The 21,363-nt window shown below is 37.1% G+C and overlaps 1 protein-coding gene and 1 long non-coding RNA gene across 5 annotated transcripts in view; one reads left to right on the top strand and one right to left on the bottom strand.

Annotated features, from left to right (window-relative positions):
- LOC122169141 overlaps positions 1-21,363 on the top strand; it is a 71,424-nt gene that overhangs the window by 43,369 nt on the left and 6,692 nt on the right. The gene's annotated exons all lie outside the window — the stretch shown is intronic.
- WNT7B (Wnt family member 7B) overlaps positions 1-21,363 on the bottom strand; it is a 92,715-nt gene that overhangs the window by 14,742 nt on the left and 56,610 nt on the right. The gene's annotated exons all lie outside the window — the stretch shown is intronic.

Here is a 21,363-nt window from a genome sequence, read left to right on the forward strand (position 1 = left end):
TGCATTCCACATGTAACTACAGTAGAAGATGCTATTTCGTAAAGGCACTGTCTGTGACCTGTTCATGAGTTTTCACACAGCACTTCTTGTAATCAGTTTTGAACAACTAAGGAATATTCTGTTTTTATCTTCCTTTCTTTTCCCCCTGTTTTGTTATACCCTGATTACACTCAGGGACAGAGAGAAATATATTTCTTTCACTCACTTGAGAACTACAGCAGTAATGGAATTACCTCAAGTCAGGGGGTAAAAATGAATGAAAACCATACTGACTCTCTGAAGAGTGTATTCTTTGGTTTCAGTGCAGCTCTACAATAAGAAGGGCTCAGAAATAAGAGGTGGCTTAAAAATCAGGCTCCTTTTGCAAGTCAAGGTGCCCTGCCAAGAATTAATACTTTGTGCTCTGTAGTTTTTTAACTAAAAAACATTCCAAAGCTTCCCTTGAACTTCAGGGTAAGCATTACCTCAGCAGTTCTTTAAAGCCCTAGGATCAGGACTGTCAGAAAATGCCAGTGGAGGAGAGAGGAGAATTGCTGTCTGCTGAACACAAAGCTTTCCATTAGCATCTCATCATTTGGAGTCAGTCTTAAGTAAGTCCTTTCTAGGCAGCTAAAACAATTTAAGTAATGACTGCTGTGTTATTTTAATGGAGGACGATAATTTCACCTTCTGAAATTTTCTGACATTTCAAAAATATTCTGATTCAATAATAAAACAATTAATAATTTCCAAAAATTCTTAAGAAAGGTGAAATGAAAAGCAGAAGATCTGGGGTTTTACTCAGTTTTGAAGCTAGATTTTTGTTTGTTTTTTTCTGAAAAACATCCTGATCACCCAGTTATTAGGCAACATACGTTCTTAATAACTGTATTGCAGAAGAAAATTTACTTGTTTAACTTTTTTAATATTTTCTTTCACATAGATGAGAATAATTCTGTTAGCATCTTATGTTAGTGGAAAAGACACTGTGTTGGCTTTTATTGTGACCCTTGGATTCCTACATTTCTCTATTAGAAATGTCTTTGGTGTCAAAAAAGATAATTCTGATTTAATTCCTAAAACGTAGGAGAGTAAACAGAAACCTAGTAACTCCTGCAGAAGATAGCCAATCAGTACTGATTGAAATGATGACTATTATCTTTGGTAATGGTGCTGAAAGACACTTCTGGCATTCTGCTCTGTCATGAAAGAAGTCTTGTCTGTGATCTGTTGATTTAAGCATTCTTACTGTGGGTTGTAATTAAAAAGTGTTCTATTACCCATTAATGTAGACAGTTTCTGCTCAGACAGTCAGATATTGGATCATTGCTTCCTACAATGAGCAATTTCTGGCAGATAGGATGAGATGAGCCTATTTATCCATTGTTGGAGTTCTGGAGCAGCCTATACTTTAGATGTCATCTCTGACTAACTTTTAGGCTGCTAACTGAGCGCTACGTTTAGTATGGTCTGATGTGGAAATTACTATAAGTTCTATAATTGCTATAGTTTACTGTGTTCTAATATGCATATATTCTGCATGTAACCACAATCAGCTGAGAATCTTGTACGCTAAATTTTGACCACTTGACTGTATTTGAATGTACAGCACTACAGATATAACTGTTCATAATTATCAGCAAGGCATTTATTTCTCAGAGTAACTAGTTGAGAATATTACTATTCCACACATCATTCTGAAATGTCTTCTCTCAGCAGCTAGTTGAATAAAAGTGCTAATGAATGTCAGCTAGTAGAACTCAAATTTTAATCAAAAGATTAGACTATGGAATATAAACTGCTTATACATTAGTTTGCTAAATCTCCTATTAACAATGACAGAAAAAAATTACACAATGTTATTTAAAAAAACCAAGTTCCTACTATGTTTACACAATCTCTAAACACTAGAGGATCTTGGACTATATGTCAACCATGTAATGGATATTAATGGTAAGAAGAAATGAGCCATGGCAAGTTAGACTTTTTGCCAAGCCTGTTATTTTTGACAAGTCTTATTCTGCAATTCTGAAAGCTGAGGACATGGTCAGTCACTTTTTTTTTTTTTTTTTTTTTTTTAAAGACAATAGATACTTCTGGTTGAGTAAGTTAAAACTCAGACCATAGCCCTCCACAAATAGGGCTGGATGAAGACACTTGTAGATGAGCTTAGTTCCTTCATAATTTTGGTTTTTCTTACTCAACACACACTTTAGCAATTCTCAAAAAAAAAACAGTACAGGCTTTTTTCTTTGGGTTTGATATGCAGCAATACAAGTCAGTGGGAGTTTTCTTACTGTCTGAAGCAGATCCTTTCTCTATTTGCATTTTCAGTTAAGTAATTAAGGACTTCAAGATTAACAATCTAAAAGCAAGGATTTGTACGATTTCTTTGAGCTTCTAATTTACTATACCCAGTGCCATATGTAAGAAGTAGGAAATACTGAAATCAGACTGTGCAAGTAGAAGAAATGCAATTCAAAAGTAGAGCTTGCAGGAGCCTCAAGGGAATCCCTAATCCATCCCTCAACCCTCTTGTATGCTAATAATTCAGGTGCCCTTCACAACTGCTTTTTATTTACCCTTCCTTGTGGAGATTTGACAGTCTATTCCAGAGCTTTGAGACACACATTGCTAAACATTTTACTAATATCAATCTGAAACTGTATTTCTGAGTACAAACCATTTCTTAGTGTACAGATGCAAACAGATTGTTTTCTTCTTCTTGTAACAGCCTTTAAACATTTAAAGACTTCTACACCCTTTCTAGACTTGTTCCATTAGTCCCTGTAGAACAGTCTCAAGAGCAGTAATCACTTCTGCAGCTCTCTCTAGACTCTCCCAGTCAGCTGATGCCTTGTGCTGCCATGTTAGAGAAGGACAAGCTGAGGCTTTGCCCACTTAGGGTTAGAGCAGAAGTAGCATCTCACATGCTGCCTCCCAGTTTACTTGTGTTTTCACAGTAGCAGGACATTTTTGACTCTTAATCAGTTTGAGATCCTCTTGTATTGCAGGTGCTATCGCAACAGATATTTCTTGCATTTGTGTGGCTGTTTATTCCCACATACTAATCTTAGCCTTTCTGCTTTGCCTCCTCTATATCTTTTGTTTTCTTCTTTTTCAGACATTTTTTTTTAATCATTTTCCATTTTGACTCGAAATTCCTCCAATATCTTTCCAATCTGGATTTAATCTGTAAGTCCAATGAGCACAGCTTATTCCCTTGGTAAAGCCAAGAGTGTAAAATCAACTGTTGCCAGAACCAGCATAAATCACAAAGGAAACTCAAAAAAGTACACCCAAGTACCCTCCAAGTAAATTTCCAGATAACATGTACCTGTTCAGTCAGTTTCCTTAATTTTCTTATGAGAATATAATATAAAGCATTGTCAAAATCTTCATTTAAGTCCTAGATATATGGTATATATACTGGCTCCTCTCAGCCTCTGAGGCCCTAGATGGCAAAAGAAGGATATTAGATTGGTTTAAAATGTTTTGTTTTTGACAGATCCTTGTAGACTGTTATTCATCTCCTTGTGTTCAGTTATAAGCTTAAAAATGAGTCTTTGTTACCATATCTTTTTCATTCACTGAAGTCAAGCTTATTGGTCCTGTGATTCCTTTATTTCATCTTTTAGATAAAGATGATATATTCGCCTTTTCAACTTTTCTTAATGAGAATTCTCAGCAAATTTTCAATTCTAATGGCTGCCAGGACTAATGGTTCTACAATGGACTTGACAAATATTCTGAGATGAGGAACAGCTAACAAGAATGCACTCAACCTGGGTAGATAATTCCTTCTATCTAGTGCTAATATTATATTCTTCTGTAGATTAAAATAGTTCTATAACCTTCTGCTCAACACTGACACACTTAGAAAAGGTTGATGCAAGACCTTCTTGGCATTCTTGACATTATCTTTGATGGATCATTTTTTCTTCATCTTCCACTCAATGACAAAATACTGACTGAATGGTGGTTCTGTAGTCTGTCATTAAAAGAAAAAGAACAGTCATCCATGGTCATGAGGATTACCTTACAGTGTCTGCACTCAGAAGTGCTCCTGAATTAGGAACTGATGCAGACTGAATAACTGCTGGTCTGGCAGGTCTTTCTTACTTAATCTGATGAAGTTCTTTGAAAGTCATATTAGTTAATGATTTCTTTCCCATATTTGTTTCCCGTTTCCTACTTGACGCTTTTATTTCCTATTACAAGCTAATTAAAATTGTATTATTTAGTATTGTTTCATCCAGATAGACCTGTTTAACTTGACCAGAAGCAGGGCAGTTGCAAATAATGTCAGTACCTTCTTTATAGACTGCTCATGATGTCTATTTCAGACTATACTTGAGTGGAACAGAAGACAAATGGTGCAGATTTCAAAGCAGAGAAAATGCAATGCTATGACAGAATGTTTTGTTTACAGATTCTCCTGTTATTCAGCACTTTAAACTCTAGATTCCTACTAAGTCATTATGGAGCCGCCATAGTTTTGGTTATTTGTTTACAATCACACTGTCAACTGGATTGTTTTCTGTTGTTCATAGGAGTTTGTCAAATTTTCTTTCTTACATGAGCCAGACTTATTTCACACTTGCCTTTTTGCAGCTCATTGCTATATATTGGTTTTTATAGTTTTGGAAGAATGTTGAAAGAAGTTATTTGCTATGCCTCTGCTTTTCAGATTTTTTTTCAAACATTTTCCACTCTCATGGCTATTTCCTAAAGGCTCAGTGGTACTTTCCACAGTGGATTCCACAGTGGGGCTTCCAACAATTTATCAGATTTTTTTTGCTTAATTTGCCCCCTAATCATTCAGTTAGCTCCTGACAACCATAAACAATAGTCAGCATTTCTGATCTAAAGTGAGCATAGTTCTCTTGTGTATTTGACTGTCTTTTGCAGTATGCTCCTTGGAATTTTCTGGGACAGCTCCTGAGAATTCAGTACGCTAGTTTTGATCTTTGTGTTGATGATGTTTGAAAGTGGCCAGAGAAAAAGGGAATTCTAGGCTCTCCCCCATTTGTTTGTTGAAGCAAACATCTCTTAGTAACTCAGCTCTAACAAACTTTATCTCATTCTTAAAGAATATAGGAACATCAAGTTTTGATCCAAAAGTACCACTACTTGTTCTCATCAAAGTTTTATCAAAACATGGTATTAAACACTCATTGAAAGAATGCACAAGAGCATAGCTTGAGAAATGCACAGTGCATGAACCGTGAGAGGGTAGCTTCCAGATACACTGTCCCACTGAGAAAAGCCTGTGCAGTGTCACAGCCGACTGTGTTTTCACAATGCTACTGCTAATACAGTCAAAGTACTATGTGGGATGCAATAGCTGGAGCAGAGGGATCTTCTCCTGCTTGTGTTCTGTTCTGGAACTACTGAAGTTTCATTGTGGAAATTAATGATTCCCTGCTGAATGTTTGGTGTTTTTACTTTTCAGTGATGACTAGTGGTTTGATATATCCTAATATGTGAACACTCAGCTGGAGGCATCTTGTAGTACACTGGTTTATTGAAAGTTCTTTGCACCCATTGTCAGAAAGCATGGAATCCTGAAGGCATGGGAGAGAAACTAGGTCTGAAAGTATGCTAATATCCTCAAATGAGATGGGGCCACACGCACCCAGTTGCTTTTATAATAATTGAATTGTGTTGGTCTGCTCACGATAACAGTTCTTATGTACAGAATTTACCTATGTACTATCCCTTTTTTGAAAGATATTTCAAGGAAGAAATAAAAACAGGAAGAAATAAAAACACCAGTTAAGAAAGAGGAAAGGGAGGCTATAGCTTTTACTCAGGGCATACATATTTTTAGTTTTGCTCTTGAGAATACACTACAATATCACCTGATACAGGTTTCTGTGAGATCTATGTGGTGCTCAGCAAGGAAAGTGTTGAACACTAGAATTTTAAGAAATAGAAAATGTTTTTACCACTATAATCATCATAAGTAATAAATAAATAACAGAGGAAAAAAAAAACAAAAAACAAAAAACCCCTCCACTCTGAACCAGTCAGACAAATGGAAGACAGTCCAAAATCACAGATTTTCACATGTGAATTTTATGGACTTGAGCCTTTAGAAATGAAGCTGTTCACAAAGGAAGTTCTCCTTGGCTGTCTAGACTAAGTGATACTCAGCTACAATTTGTGTTAGACACAAATCTTTTTATGCAAGAGATAGGCTCTGACTTTAAAAGTGTGTCTTTCCACTATATAGACCTCTTTTACAGGGGAACAAGGAGGTTAAGGCATTTTTTCACACAGCAGAAGGACTTGCCATAGAATAAGCTCTTCTCTGGCTGGGTTTTCTTTGTGTTGAGGCTATGAAAGAAGTCAGCAGTAGACTTCTCATCTAACATCTGAAATGTAAGTCAGATTTTTGAATGCAGAGGTCTTTCCTAGGAATGGGATTTGTCTGCAGAGCCATGGGGGGATTTGGACACAGCAACACTTGGCATCACCCAGTCTACCTGCAATGCAGAAGCACTTACAACATGTTTCTAACATCCTATATTCATGCTGCCTCGCACACCATACTTGCAGAAAGTTAGTTACATAGCCTTTCCTTAATTTTCACTTGACAAAACAACTAATTTCAGTTTCTTGTCAGAGGTTTTGCAGAGCTACGTTTGCTTCTATTTCAGAGAGATGCTAAATGTTTTCATGTCTCTGTTTGGTGTTAATGACATTTCTTGACTACCACTACAATAGCTGCAATTTTACGCAGGATCTCAATCGCTGGGCCTCTTATATGTAACAGCATAAACAGCTGTGTTTTTGTAGAGATGAGATCCCAGCGTTTTCAGTATACAGATAATTACATCTATAGCACAAGAGCTAGATATTTTGAGTAAATCTGAAACATAAAGTTTAAAAGCCTATCTTTTAAATGCTCTGGCACACATTATTTTCCACGGGGTCCGGATGGACCCAAATATCACCAAGTATTGAAAGAGTTAGATATGAAAAAACAAGACTTCCAGAAGTAGTCAAGCTAGATGAGGAAGCCCCAAAACTGTGAGTAAAATATTCATACAAAGGGACAAAGTCTGAACTTATCCTATCAGAGAGGTAAGCCACATTTCCCTGTACTGTGAGCCTTTCAAACTATGCTGGCAGCTGTCATCTAGCTGTAATTGCTGAAGGCATATGGTGGTTTAAGTAAAGGGAGTCCCAACATTAAAATCAGACTATTATCCTGTTCTATATTCTGACTGAAGAAAGAAAGCTTTCATTACATTAAAAACTAGAAGATGACCTTATTTATCCAGCTAATTAGGACAGAAGCATTCTACTGAACAAAATACAACTTCTTCTAGTATGTTTTTCTAGTTTTTCAGATTATATCAAGCACAAAATTAGAATGAGCCTATGTGAAATAAAGTAATAAAGCTAATTCTAGGTACTCATGACACTTGTAAAGTAAGGTTCATGAAGTGTCTTTTATCAAACTGAATAATATACACAAGGCATTTACTTGATCTAGCCAGGATACAAATAAATATTTACATAAAATATTTATTTTATTTCCATTATGAATCTAAAAAAATATTATAAAGGGGCAATTTCTTCTAGATATTCTTCATAGAATATCAAGAACTTCACGGGCAAAGAACATTCCTGTTCTTGGAGAAAAGAAAAAAAAAAAAAAAGAAGGAAAAGAAAAAGAAGAAGAAAAAGAAGAAAAGAAGAGAAGAAGAAAAAGAAAAAGAAAAAAAGAAATAGTGTACAAAAGAATGAGCTAAAACGTGTTGATTTTTTTTTTTGCTTTTTTTGCTTTTTTTATAAAAGTCCACACAGGAACATAACAGAGAGGCTCTTGTGTTTGCTGGGCAGTGCTGTCAATTTTCTGGAGGGTCATTCTGCATGTTATTCCTTGAGATTGTTCTGCAAATCATGTTTTTACTGGTCTGGTTTTTGATGTCTTACAGGACACCCTAGAGGACCAACTATGACATGCAATGTCGTATTTCACAAGCATATCTCTAGTGTGAGCTCTGTCACTGGTTACTCACCACTCCTCCCTCAGCTGAGCAAGCTTTAGTGTTTTTTTCCAGAGCACTCTTGGCAAAACAAGGTTTGACATGGGAGACATAGTGTCTCTGTGTGACTGTTCAGTATGACACCACTGCCCTGGTATCATCCATGGTAGAAGAAGAAGCATGCCTCACTGGCTTTACCTTACAGTCCAGTTCAAGCCAGCCCTTCCTTTGTGGCAGCAGAATAGAAGCTGGATTTGTAGATTAGTATGAGCCTGCCTTCTGCTCTGCTAATTCTGCTGTAAAGACCACATCTTCCAGGTATAGGGGAAATAGCTGGGCAGCAACCCCAGAAATCACTGCTGCTCCCTGCCAGAGCACAGATTTTGTGAAAAGCGAATAAGAAAGTTCTGGTGAATGGGGCTGAATTCAAAGTTGCATTCAAATTTTCTTAAAGGTCTTCTAAACACTCTTACACTGCCTGTGAGGCTGCATTCAAGTTTGGCTTGCCTGACAATCTTTCTGAGAGGAAAAAGAGATTCAAGTGATGATGTCTACCCTTCTTGGTGTTTACAGGGTATTTGCCTGGTACTCATTTGTAACCTCAGCGAACAAGATGCAGCACAAATCACACATATGAAAGAGATTTAAAAGAATAAAGAGCTCAGAGGGTTTTGGATTAAACACACAGAGTTCAGATACTTGTCCAAACCTCTCTGGTTTTCAAAATAAGCCTGGAAGCATTGCAAAGACTTTTTTTTTGAGCTCTGGAGCTGCTGGTCCTGACAATGGGTCAGCAAGTGACAACATTCACAAAAACAATGAGTGATTACACTGATCTTCATAGGCCTCATGAAGATACTGGATTGCTGTTTAATCTAAACCTGTCAGGCTATCTTATCTTATTAGATCAGTGGTTGATATTTGTTCTTTGCGTTGTGCTAAGATCAGAAAGCTAAGCCTGTGTTTTGCCAAGTAACTGTGCGAGTTCACCCTAAGATGCTAGTTCAAACCTGCAAGAGTTTGCACAGAAGGGTTTGAAAAATGCATGAATGGAAGCCCTGTGGGTTAACTGCCCCTTCAGCTGAAAAATCAAAACTCTATGAGAATAAAGAGATCAAAATTCTTGCCCACAAGGAGTTTCTATTGTTTTTAGGCACAATACCCTAGAACTAAAGGATGAGTTTTACACAGAGATCTGAAGCAAAATCTGTAGGTTCTTGAGGTACTCCAGTTTCAGAGCAGGATCTGGGCTTTGTGATCAGGAAAAAAGACACAACACTCTTCCAGAAGAATGAATACAAGGGTATTCAAATAGATTGATATGAACATAATCTTTCAGGCATGCTTACATTAAAACATAAAAATAAAAAAAATCTTCAGAAAAACACTAACAAGTATCTCTACTGCAAATTTACCATTACAAGATTTGGGTCTCATTAAATAATCTTCACAGTCCAATGCTTTGAAGAATCTTGTTTGCAGATCTTAACTTTTTGAAACCGACCCTTATCTCTGTGATGGGCCAAACCAAAAGCCAGATCTGAACACCACTGAACTCTGGGAAAGTTCAAATCTATCTTTTGTGGTTCAGGTTGAGCTCTAATTAAGATAGACCAGTTTGAAGGGCAAATGTCTGAAAACCAAACCAAAACAAATGTTTCACGTGAAAAATCTTGGATACGGCTACATTGTACCAAGTCATATTTTTGCCTATCACATAATGTAATGTTTCTTTTTTCTATATAAGATGTTCAGAGCAGACATTTTGAATTTAACTTTTGAGCAGTGGTCATGGAAATACTTTGTGCTATGTGAAAACCCTCCAGAAGCCTTTCTACCTCTCAGATTTCAGGGTAGACTGCTGCCTTTCAGGCTTTCCATGGCCATCCTCAGTTGCACTGTAGTCTAGAATTCTTTAGAAATCACATCTTGCGTTCTCTGAATGAAGCTTATGCCTCATTGTGTCAGTAGTATGTGGAATATTGCTGGTAATCCCTGAAAGAAAACAATAAAGCAGTCCTGCAGAAACTTTGGTTGTGTAAGAGGACAGGGAAATCCTAGCTAACACTCCTGCTGAGAGCTTCTGTTTATACTGTAGTGTCTGTAAAAAAGAAACATGGTTGATCAGTGGACAAGGAAAAAGCAAACAAAAGAAGGGAATTTGCTTTCAGCACTGCTCAACTACTGGAATTAAAAAAAAAAAAAAAAAAAAAAAGGAGAAAACAAGGAAAAAAAGAAAGGGGATAAAATGTGTTCAAGCCACATTGCTAGTGTCAGGATGTCACTGTGCACCAGTAGCTAGAAAAAAACAGTCTTGGGCAGACATACAGTGAGCATATAATAAGTAACAGTTACTGGTCCAGTGAGATTCATTTCCTCTCTGTATAATGTTTCATGTAAGTACTAAGCAATATTTTATCTTTGGGAAATTGGATTTCAGACTCTTTGTAGACAAATACCTAAAGCTTCCATACTTCCTTCTTGTTCAGATTAAGAAATCATGCCAGGCCTACTGTGATTCTTCAGTAAAGACTCTGTTTCAGACCTAAACTCGCTTTCTATAAAAATGACTCCCTCCACTGACATATCTGTCCTTTGCTTCCTATTTGGATAAGAAGATTTGAGGAGCAATTGTTTCTGGTTGAAGATCCCAGGATACTTCAGAAATGTTTATGTCCCAGTGAGGTTAGCCCATATTAATTAAGCCTTTCAGTTTCCCACTGAAATTAGTCATCTGTAGTTTCTAGACAGCGAGGTATGAAGTGACTTGCCCAAGGTCACAAGAAAAGTATATGGCACAACTGGAAGGATCATCCAAATCCATTATCTCCTGGTCCTTGCTTTAACCATAAAATGATAGTTCTCACATTGCACTAGGAGCCACAGGGTATGTGAAAAATGATAGAAGAAGAATTTTATTGAGATTCTTTGGATGATGTCTTCCTCTCAGTTCAGGCAAAGAAAATGAAAAAAGATTTTATCCTTTCAGAATGAGTACTTATCTCATTAAAGAGTATTTAAATGTTTTCATTCTTTGCTCAGAGGGGATATTCTATTCAGACATTTCCATTCTGGTCAAATCATAATCAAAAGAACAACTATTCTAATTAATTATTTTCTGGGAATATATTACTGAATTATAATTATGGAATCCTTTAAAGCATAATAAAACCAGACTCATAATACTTTCTTTCAGGTTAATTTTGTAATGTTCATGGAAGAGGATTGCCAGTAACCTACAAACAACTTCAAAATTTTCATTAATGCAAGAGGAAAAGTAGGATGGGAAGAGAAATCTACTCATGTCCTACACACGATAGTGTACTGATGTGATTCAGCCCATGGCTCTCTCTGTTGCCAATGCTTATAGCAAGCTGTGACCCTCTGAACTGCAGGTTTTCCTCCCTGGGATGATGGGAATGGGAAATAGTCTTCCCATTCCCATCTTAGAATAATAGAATCATAGAATCATAGAATCACCAAGGTTGGAAAAGACCTAAAAGATCATCCAGTCCAACCGTTCACCTATTCCCAATAGCTCCCACTAAACCATGTCCCTCAACACAACATCCAGCCTTTCCTTGAACACCCCCAGGCTCGGTGACTCCACCACCTCCCTGGGCAGTCCATTCCAGTGCCTGACCACCCTTTCTGAAAAGTAATACCTCCTCATGTCCATCCTGAATCTCCCCTGCCGTAGCTTGAAACCATTCCCTCTTAGAAGTTGGTCTCAGTGATTCTTATGAGTACCTTCCAACTCAGTATATTCTATGATTCTATGATTTAGAGCGAATCAAGTTGATGAATCACATGTTCTTGTGATGTTCAGAAAAATATGGCAGAAAACATGCTTATCAATTTCTGCTAATTTTTGAGTGTGGAATACCACAAATGCTTCAGAATGAGAAGTAGTCAGAGAATAAAAACGCAACACAGTTTAGTAAAGTTCACTACTTTTGCTACTCAGTTAATAAATATTCCGTGTGTTTTCACATGGGATACTGGCATTGGCAGTTTTCCAAAACACTGACTTCTGCATCTTCACCCTTTATGCACCTTCACAGATCTTTTTTTACACTTTTTCCCACTTCCTCATGCCCCTAGTGAAGCAGTTGAAAGGCTCCCATGCAGAGATTGAAAACATACATCATATTAAATGTAACAGAAGGTCCATGTTTCAAACACGTTCAGTTCATATCACAATTGAGAATAAACAGCAGGGGAAGAAACTTGATGGGTTGCTGGAGGCTACCCTTTCTTGTGGAACATGTCTTTGTCACTTGCTAAATAGGTGCACCATCTGGTGGTAATTTTGGACTCACACTTGTTCTTAAATTTCCAAATAGTGGTGGAGTATAAGCCTGTGGTTATAGCATTTTTCTGCCAGTATCTTCCTGAAAGTCATCAACTTAGACAACTTCTGCAGGTATTAATGGTAAATGAGTACCGATAATAACCAGGAGTTTAAATGGAGGTCATGTTTCCATGTCTGTTATATCAGGCAAGCAGGTATGACTTTCATTGAGGACCACATGCTCCCTGAGAAATGTATGTAGAGAGAAGGCAAAATTACACAGACAGACCAAAATTAGACATAAAGAGGCTTGATACCTAATTAGGGAGTCTAAACTCCCAAGACAGTCAACTGGGACATCCACACAGTCATGCAGTCAAACTGAGATCCAAATCACCCTCTGGAAGTGCTTCTCTCTCTTCTTTGACCATACAAGGAATACAGGCTGACTAGGTTCTCATCTTAGACATCTCATCCAAGTGCCTGATCTATGAGGTGTGAGTCTGGGCCAAAAGAAAGAAGTGAGGAAGGGACTCTCCGTTTTTCTGCCTCTGTTGTCTGAAGCCTGAAAGTTCAGCAACAGAGACAGATGCCAAGGCTACCACTTGTGTCATTCCCCTCAGAAACTGCAAAGCTGCTTCAACCCTGTCAGTGGACACCTTGTTTGAACAGAATGGGTAGATCACAAAATCAAATAGTGACAGGGATTAGAAAGAACCTCGGGAGATCATCTAGTCCAACCACTCCGCTAAAGCAGGTTCCATGCAATAGGCTGCACAAGAAGGAGTCCAGGAGGGTTTTGAATATCTCCAGAGAAGGAGAATCCACAACCTCTCTGGGCAGCCTGTTCCAGTGCTCTGTCATCCTCAAAGTAAAGAAAATATTCCTCATGTTCAGATGTAACTTCCTGTATTCCAGTTTGTGCCTATTGTCCTGGGCACCAACTGAAAAGAGCCTGGCCCCATCCACTTGACTCCACCCCTTAGATATTTCTAAGTGTTAATAAGGTCTCCTTTTGGTCTTCTCCAGACTGAACCCCAGGTCCTTTAGCCTTTCCTCATACAGGAAATGCTCCAGGCCCCTGATCATCTCTGTGGCCCTCTGCTGGACTCTCTCTGGAAGTTCCCTGTCTTTCTTAACTGGACAACCCCAAACTGGACACAATGCCCACGATGAAGACAGAAAACGAGTTTCCATGTTGGCATGAAGAAATGAGCAAACTGGTAAAAATAAATAATGACCCTGAATAGTACTTTCCAGTAATCTGTCAATAGCAATTGCCTTTAACTGTTGTCATCAAAGTCATCCCATGTCTGTTGAGCTTAAATCGGGAGATACAAGCCAGCACATTAGTTTTCTTTCTGGGATGAGAGTGGCCTCCTTATAAACTCCTCATCCATTCAAGCCTCCTTTTTTTTTACACCAATGTTGATTAATTCCTAGGAATCATTTTTCTTTGCCAGTCCCAGAAATCTGAGGCTGAATCTCTGTAGTAGAGAGACTGACAGACTACAGTTGTGTACAGATGTTTAAAGCCAGGTTGGATGGGGTGCTGGGCAGCCTGGTCTAGTATTAAATGGGGAGGTTGGTGGCCCTGCATGTGGCAGGGGGGTTGGAGATTCATGATCCTTGAGGTCCCTTCCAATCCTGGCCATTCTGTGATTCTGTGATTCTGTGACTGTAAGTCTTCATCTAGAATTAGTTAAATCCTAAGAACAAAGTGAATAAAAACTGAAAAGGTGTTACACTTTTTGCTAACTGAAAGACCCATCCTCAGCTTGATCCTACATGCTGGCTTTCACTATGATTTCCATACTTTACACAGAACTTAGGCATGCATTTAAAGTGAAGCACTTTCAAATCCCGTTATACTCAAATAGGACTTAAAACATTGAGTTTAAAGTTAAGTGTATATGAGACAAGTAGACAATGACACAAGTTCTTGGCTAACTTGAACCTTAGTACAGCTCTGCTAGATTCTGTTTTTTCAGATCCCAACAATAATACATAAAACTGTCCTCTTGTATGTTTGCTTGCATGCTTGCTTTCATTTTAATCTCATATCATTAACAATAATATTCTGTTTCATAATTATTGACATACAATACGTTAGTAAGAAATAAACTAGTCACGGGTAATTTAATCCAATGCTAAAGAGTCATGCATGATACTCAGGAAGGAAATTTTCATAATAAGAAAATAAGATATTGTCAGTCATAATATTTTTGAATATGCCAGTCACTTTATTAGACAAAGAAATTGTTCATGACTGGAGGCGGGACAGTAAACTGCGTGGAATGGTGATCTGAGCATGAATGCTGAAACATTCAATTGCATACCAAAATGTACAGATCAACAAATATGTTTTTTGTAATTTTTGTACATGCCTCTCTGTTTGTTCCAAGATTTTCAATTTAGAAACAGATGGTTTACTAGCCAGAATGCATCCCAAGCAAAAAGGCAGGAAAGGGATAGATGCTGCTACATGCAACTCTGAAATCTAATGTTACATTTAATCTGTCCTGCTTGATGTAGAGGTTGAGCTAGATGGACCAAACCTATCATATGTAATTTTAGGGAACAGATTGTGACAACATAGTTAACCACACTAGTGAAATGCAGGGAATCTTCAGAGTTATTAGAAGCCCAAGTTATTACAGCATCAGCTACTGACAGGTTTGGGTCAGCTACTCTTCTGTGCTGACTTTCATTTTACATGAAAGAATTTCTTACCACGTGGTAAGAAAGTGGAAGATTTGGCAGCACATGCTAGTTTGTAAAGTTGTTCTGTACCTAAATATTCAAATACTGCACAGTTGATTTCTCTTTATTGAATTAGGTTTTAGTAAAGTCCCTGATACAAAACTCAGCTCCAATTTAAACTTCTGCTTGTACTTAAAAGGCAGGAGTTTTTTGAGTGGATGTAAAATCCTGGCTCTTGGGAAAGTAGAAGCAAAAATGTTACTGACCAGAATTTGCTCTCCATGATATTAGGCTCGGCCCAGCAGCAGACAATGGGTAATTTTAAATGTTATTTGCCTTCCTGTTTAAGGTGAGCATTGCATTGAAAGTCACTGATCAATAGGACTGGAAGGCTAAAAGTTTCTTATTCAGTCAGCATGCTATGTATCATTTGTAGTCCACAAAATTTATTGCAAAGTGATATGAAAAAAATGACAGTAAAGGAACATGGATGTTTCAAGCAAGGCACTTGGAAGTAAGAAAATGCCACTCTTAATGCTGTTCAAATTTAGCCCTGTCGTGTCCAAATTACGGTACAGCTTATAATTAAATAACAGCCTAGAATTTCCCTACTATCTTTTCCATGGAACCTCTGACTCACTCATCGCAAGGCAGACCAGTAACATGGAAAATTTTATCCTGAGTAGCTGAAAGCAAAGTTAAAAAGCAACTGTAAATGAGGATTTTGTTCTGGCCAATGCTGAGCACAACATGGTCAGAGTTATAGGTTGTTATACACTCTATTCATAAAGCCACATTACACATAACATCAGGTTTTGCTTCTGCAGATAGCCAGATTTACTAGATCACAAAATGCCAAAAACCCTGACTAGCCATCTATTTCAAAAATAAATGTTGTTTTCCACACCGGCATTTAAAAGAAGTTATTCTATTTAATTTTTTAAAATCCATTTGAAGTTGGACAACTGAAACAAAGTATGAAATTGTTTCCCCATATCAACCTGTTGTTTTTTGAGAACACAATGGCCCTTTTGTAACCTGAGGTCTAAGGTCACAGGAAGGCAGTGTGTTGTGCTATGCAGTGTCTTTAACCAAGCTGCATGGTGTCTCATAGAGCCATGTAACTTAGGATGCATATGGAACTAGGCAAGAACAAAGCACATGAGATGCAGAGATTTGGATTTCCACATTTGCAGGTCCCTGCATCAGTTTACATCAAAGGACATTCATCCTTAACTAATTTAAAAGGCAATACACTAATAGACCAAAATGAAGTTGGTCAGAGTCAGGTATATCAGCATATTTTAGTTCGAAACTCTCTACAGAACAACATCTGTTCCAAGGAAAACTTCGTTTTTATAGGTAAAATGCAATAAAACAAAAGTTTAAGGAGTTAGCACTCCCCTCAGGATGGAAATTCCAGATCTCACTCAGGTCAGCATCTACCATTTTTCATCCAGCTGCAAGCCATGTAAAGTTCATGAAATAAATGTATTAATATATTAGTGCTATGTCTGCAAGTGTTCTTTCAGAGACACAAATATTTGAATGATAATGATAACTTTTTAATCTGCTACTCTTCATCTGGACAGTTGTACCTTACAAAAAGGCATGGAAGTAGAGAATATAAGTCAATATTTGTTACTATCAACACATAATTTACAAATGGTACTATCCATTCACATTTATCTTTTGATCTGTGATTTGCAGTCTGTTTTGAAAACATTAATTCTTTCTGAATCATTGTGAGGCTCTGGCATAAAAAGTAATATTTAAAGCTCAGAGAAATTATCAGCCACAAATTTTTGAACAGATTCACTCAGATGGGAATCCTCCGTCTCTTAAAATGTTTCTTTAACACAGTTCTTCCTTATAAGAGAAGTGACTTTTTATTTTTTCTAAAAACCTCCAGACAGAAACCTACTGAAATTAAGAAAAATCTGAACCTACTACTCTCAAGAGAGCTTATCTCCTCAGCTAGAATATTATCAATTCTTAGCACAGTAGTTGTTTCATAACTTTTTTACTAAACCTTCCCAGAATCAGCAGCTGCCAGCTGGAAGGTTTATTTTCTTATTCTGGTTTGGGTTACCGTATTGCTTTTCTGCTTGTGATAGTAAAAATCTTATCCACTCTTCTAAAGTCAGAAAATATGAACTGTCTGAATCTACTCTTTAATTTTTTTCAGTGATGATAATGCAAACTGGAATAGTCTTCTCACTTTACCTTGCAGCAACTAGATTTTCACAGCTTTTTTCTACTTTGTAGTTTATCTTCAAATGGAATGGTCCTGTAAAAACTGTCCTAAGGCAGCCTGCATGCCTTATCGTACTTAGATCACAGCCTATAGGACAACTAATGTAAGCATGACGGTCTTTAGGGAAAATAGCCTGATTTTGTGCCAGCATGGCCTTTCTGTCTTTGTAAGGAAACTTGTGGGATAGTCACTAACAAAGCTGAAATACTTCTGTGATAATATATATATAATAAATTCATACAAATATATTGAATACTCTTATGTTTATTAAGGTTGTTTTTCCTTCCAGAAACATAATAGTTGTGAAAAGAAATGCACTGTTTATTTGAGCCGTTTAATAGAAGGCTTTGCAATGAGTGTTTGCACTCTGGTAAATCTTACCAGCAAAATGAGCATACTGAGAAGGTCCTCAGATTTTGTACTTTATTCTCTTTACCAGATGTCTCTGTCTGCCTGACTGGCTTACCCAACTGGTATGAATGGTAACTTTGCTATGTATGGTTTTTGTTTGTTTTTTTTTTTTAATTCAGCCTAATAATGAGAAATCTCTCTCTTCACATTACTGAGGATTATACATCTTGTAATATGCCACCGTGCTTCTATTAAAAACTATCGTTGCATAAGCCGCAGCTCATTAAATTTGCCATGCTATTTGTAGCATGTACTCGTTTAACAGTAGCAAATGCAAAGCCTCCACATGACATTTGTAAAATGGACATTGGCACTCACTCCAAGGTACTCGTGTGAGCAATAAAGATCCAATGTGTTTTAGTCTTACGCAGTTTATATAAGATGCACATAGTGTTGGCTGATGAAATACGTCATGTGTACCTTTTTGTTGACATCCCAGATAGCCTCTGCACTATACATTGGAAGACAATGCCATCTTGCAAGAAGCCACCTCTCACATTGAAATGGCTTTCATCAAATCTTTGCATCAAAGCAGACTTCCAGTTCAAATTACCAGCAAGTTTCTTTCTGATCAGTTGTCTGAATGCTAAAAAGACTTTGTTTTTATGAATCATCCTGTATGACAACAACAAAATAAACAAAGTTTTTTCCATGTTAGATCCACAAACTACCATGCAACTGTGGTTGACAGTAACTGATAAACCTAAACCAATCATAGCACCTACTGCTACAACAAAGATAATTTCTGCCTTTCCGCTGGTGAAGTGCACACTCTTCTCTGTATCACATTTAAAATAATCTAATTCCAGCTCATTTTCCCCTTTCAAATTGTTTCCAGCTGCACGATTCCTTTCTTTCCCCCATATTGTTTTTATTGGATATAACACAAGTCAGTAAAGATAGATTTTCCCATAATAAATATACACATGTTAGAATAATAAACATACAGTCATACAGTCAACCTGATGTATGAATATTGCTGAGCATTAACTAACAATGTATCGATTAAAAATTGGAAAATGAAGACAAAAAGTAACTGAGAAAAAAGTGGTGGGAGGAAGGAAAGGATAATAGAGAGATGGAGATACTTACTTAAAGCAAACTATCCAGATTCATTTATGATTCCCTTTACTGATTTGCTGATAGTATTAAAACGTGTATGGTCGTAAAGCATTCCTAAGAATGCCGCCTGTCCTCATGTACTGGAAGTTTCCTGCTCATACTGCAAGCAAAGTTTTGCAAGTTGGCCAACTCATACTGGACACTACTGTACCAGATTAATGTATCAGCCTGGGGGTAAATTTCCATTTTTGGAGAATAATAAGCCTTTCTACTCCTCCCATTTTACTAGGAAGTTTTATGAACATTTGGCACCTCAGTTAAACCACCATTGTAGCCCAGAATAAAAATGACTGAATTCATATGTGAATCCAAATTAAATAAAGCCTATATATGGCCTGAACCAAGAATAATTTACTGATATTAAAATGTCAATAATTTCTCCATTATGCCATCACTTACATATCTTACATGCTCAACTGCCATTTTCTTTTAGGTCTGCAGCTGAAATGTTGGGATTCAGTGTGGGTTTATTACCAGTTTCTAATGCATATGTAGTGAAGAATATCTTTTTTTTAAATGAGTATCGTTCTTTCAGAAGATGTTCTTTTCTCTTTCCTCATCTTCTCTTTGAAATGATGCTGTCTTCCTAGCATTTAACACTTGCATGTGTATGCTTGTGTATGAGTGAATGCTTGTATACAAATATTGACAACTGACTTTATTTTCTGTCATTATTTCTCAAAAAAACTTGTAAGGTACTCTTCACCTGTGAGTTAAGAAAATCCACGCACATATTTTAGCTGTCTTTAAAAAGGTCATTTTCTTTTCCACTTTTCCTGCCCACTTTATGCCTAGAGTGTGAAGTAAAACTTAAGCAAGCACAAAGTGAATGGAAGTTTCTGAAAATGTGTTCTTCTCTTAAATCTCTCACAGCAAGCAGCTTAATCTCACTTTAGAAGCATCCTTTCCATATATCAGTAATTTGTAGGTCCAAAAAAAAAAAAAAAAAAGATCAGATATTTAAATAAGTAAATGTGTTGATTCTTCTCTATGAGATGTGCAGTTCAAACACAAGGTCTGCTCCGAAAGTAATGCCTGCTATTTTATTATGTTGGCCCACAGTATCAGAGGCAGATGGTGGTAAGATTGCAGCAGAGGCTGAAACTTCCCACCAATATTCCATTACATGTTGTTGCCATGTGACAGATGGCAGCAGAGGGGCAGTCTGACAGAACGGTGCCTGACATGGAAGCATATAAACAAAGGTGTGTCATTGAATTCCTCCATGCAGAAAAAAAATGGCAGCCACTGACATTCATCAGTGCTTTCTGAATGTTTATGGAGACCAAAAAGTGGATATGTGCACAGTGAGGCAGTGAGTAGTGTGTTTCAGCAGTGACAGCAAAGTGAAAGACAGGCTACATTTTGGAAGGCTGTGCACAGCTGTCAGATGTGAAATGAAGAGCTCTTGTTCATCACTGGTGAATATGCAGTTAATGGTGATGAGTGTATTGGAAAATAGTGTTTTGTACCTGGGGGTATGCTCTATCAAACAATGTTATTGTGCTCTTTGTATCTGTTGTTATTTCCACTGAAATAAATAGAAGAGAGTCTTTCAGATAGACTAATGTACTAATTTTTTCTTTATACATATCTCTATGGTTTTCTCTGAGACACTCTGCAGTGTGTGAGACAGCCAGATGAATAATACTACATTGTGATCCTTTTCTATATCATGAGTCTGTCAGAGGAGGCATCTATAAATTACTTTTGCCATCTTGACAGCTACACGCACTTGTATCTTCTGTGCCTCATTTTTGCCCTGGATTAAACACTTGTAATAACAGTTTTTTAATGAGCACTTCAGTTCGGAAAATTCCAGTGGAAATGATCAATGATTAGCTGGAACAATACTATTTCAAAGGAAAGCAAGTTTCACTTCTCATATTCTCATCCACTACTTCAGAGACTGTACTGGCTACTTATTTCCTTGGAGTTATTTGCTTCCGACTCTTATTAATAATCCGTAACTTTTAGAGATACCTATGTGATAGATAGCTTCAGACATCATTTAGGGCAGTTAAGATAACTCTACGGTCTTAGGACCAGAGACTAAATGCTTCCAAACCAGGTTCCTTATCTTCAACAAGTTAGAACAATTATCTTTCAATAATGATTATCAAATTTATAGTACTAATTTATATATTGTGAACCAATTAGTTTGTGAATCTATTTGTGAAAGAGATAATCTCAAGGTTTATAATAAAAAGAATGAATGGAGAGTGCAAAAGATGAGTTAATGTGAGGAGCAGGCATGAAAACTAGGGTTGATTGCAGAAAGGTGACAGTATATACAAGGACTTGATGAGTAAAACTGAGTGTAGCAGCGACAATTTTCTTCAGGAGTAGCATGCTTGTAAAAGTTCCCAGCTATAAGTAAACAAACAAGCAAACAAACAAACAAAAAATCTATACACAATGCTTCATTTATTAACCCCATGCCACATCTTTTGTTCACGCTACTGATTTGGATACTCCTGTCACTTTTTATGTCTGCCTACTGTAAACCTTCCATATAAGTACAAATGCCCCATGCACAACTTTGTTGCTACAGTCATTATTCTGTCCTCTGAACAAAATATTTAGATTGTTTT

The sequence above is a fragment of the Centrocercus urophasianus genome, unplaced genomic scaffold (genome assembly GCF_019232065.1).
Source record: "Centrocercus urophasianus isolate 14NV4802_14NV808 unplaced genomic scaffold, USGS_Curo_1.0 seq_5, whole genome shotgun sequence".
Classification (NCBI taxonomy): domain Eukaryota; kingdom Metazoa; phylum Chordata; class Aves; order Galliformes; family Phasianidae; genus Centrocercus; species Centrocercus urophasianus.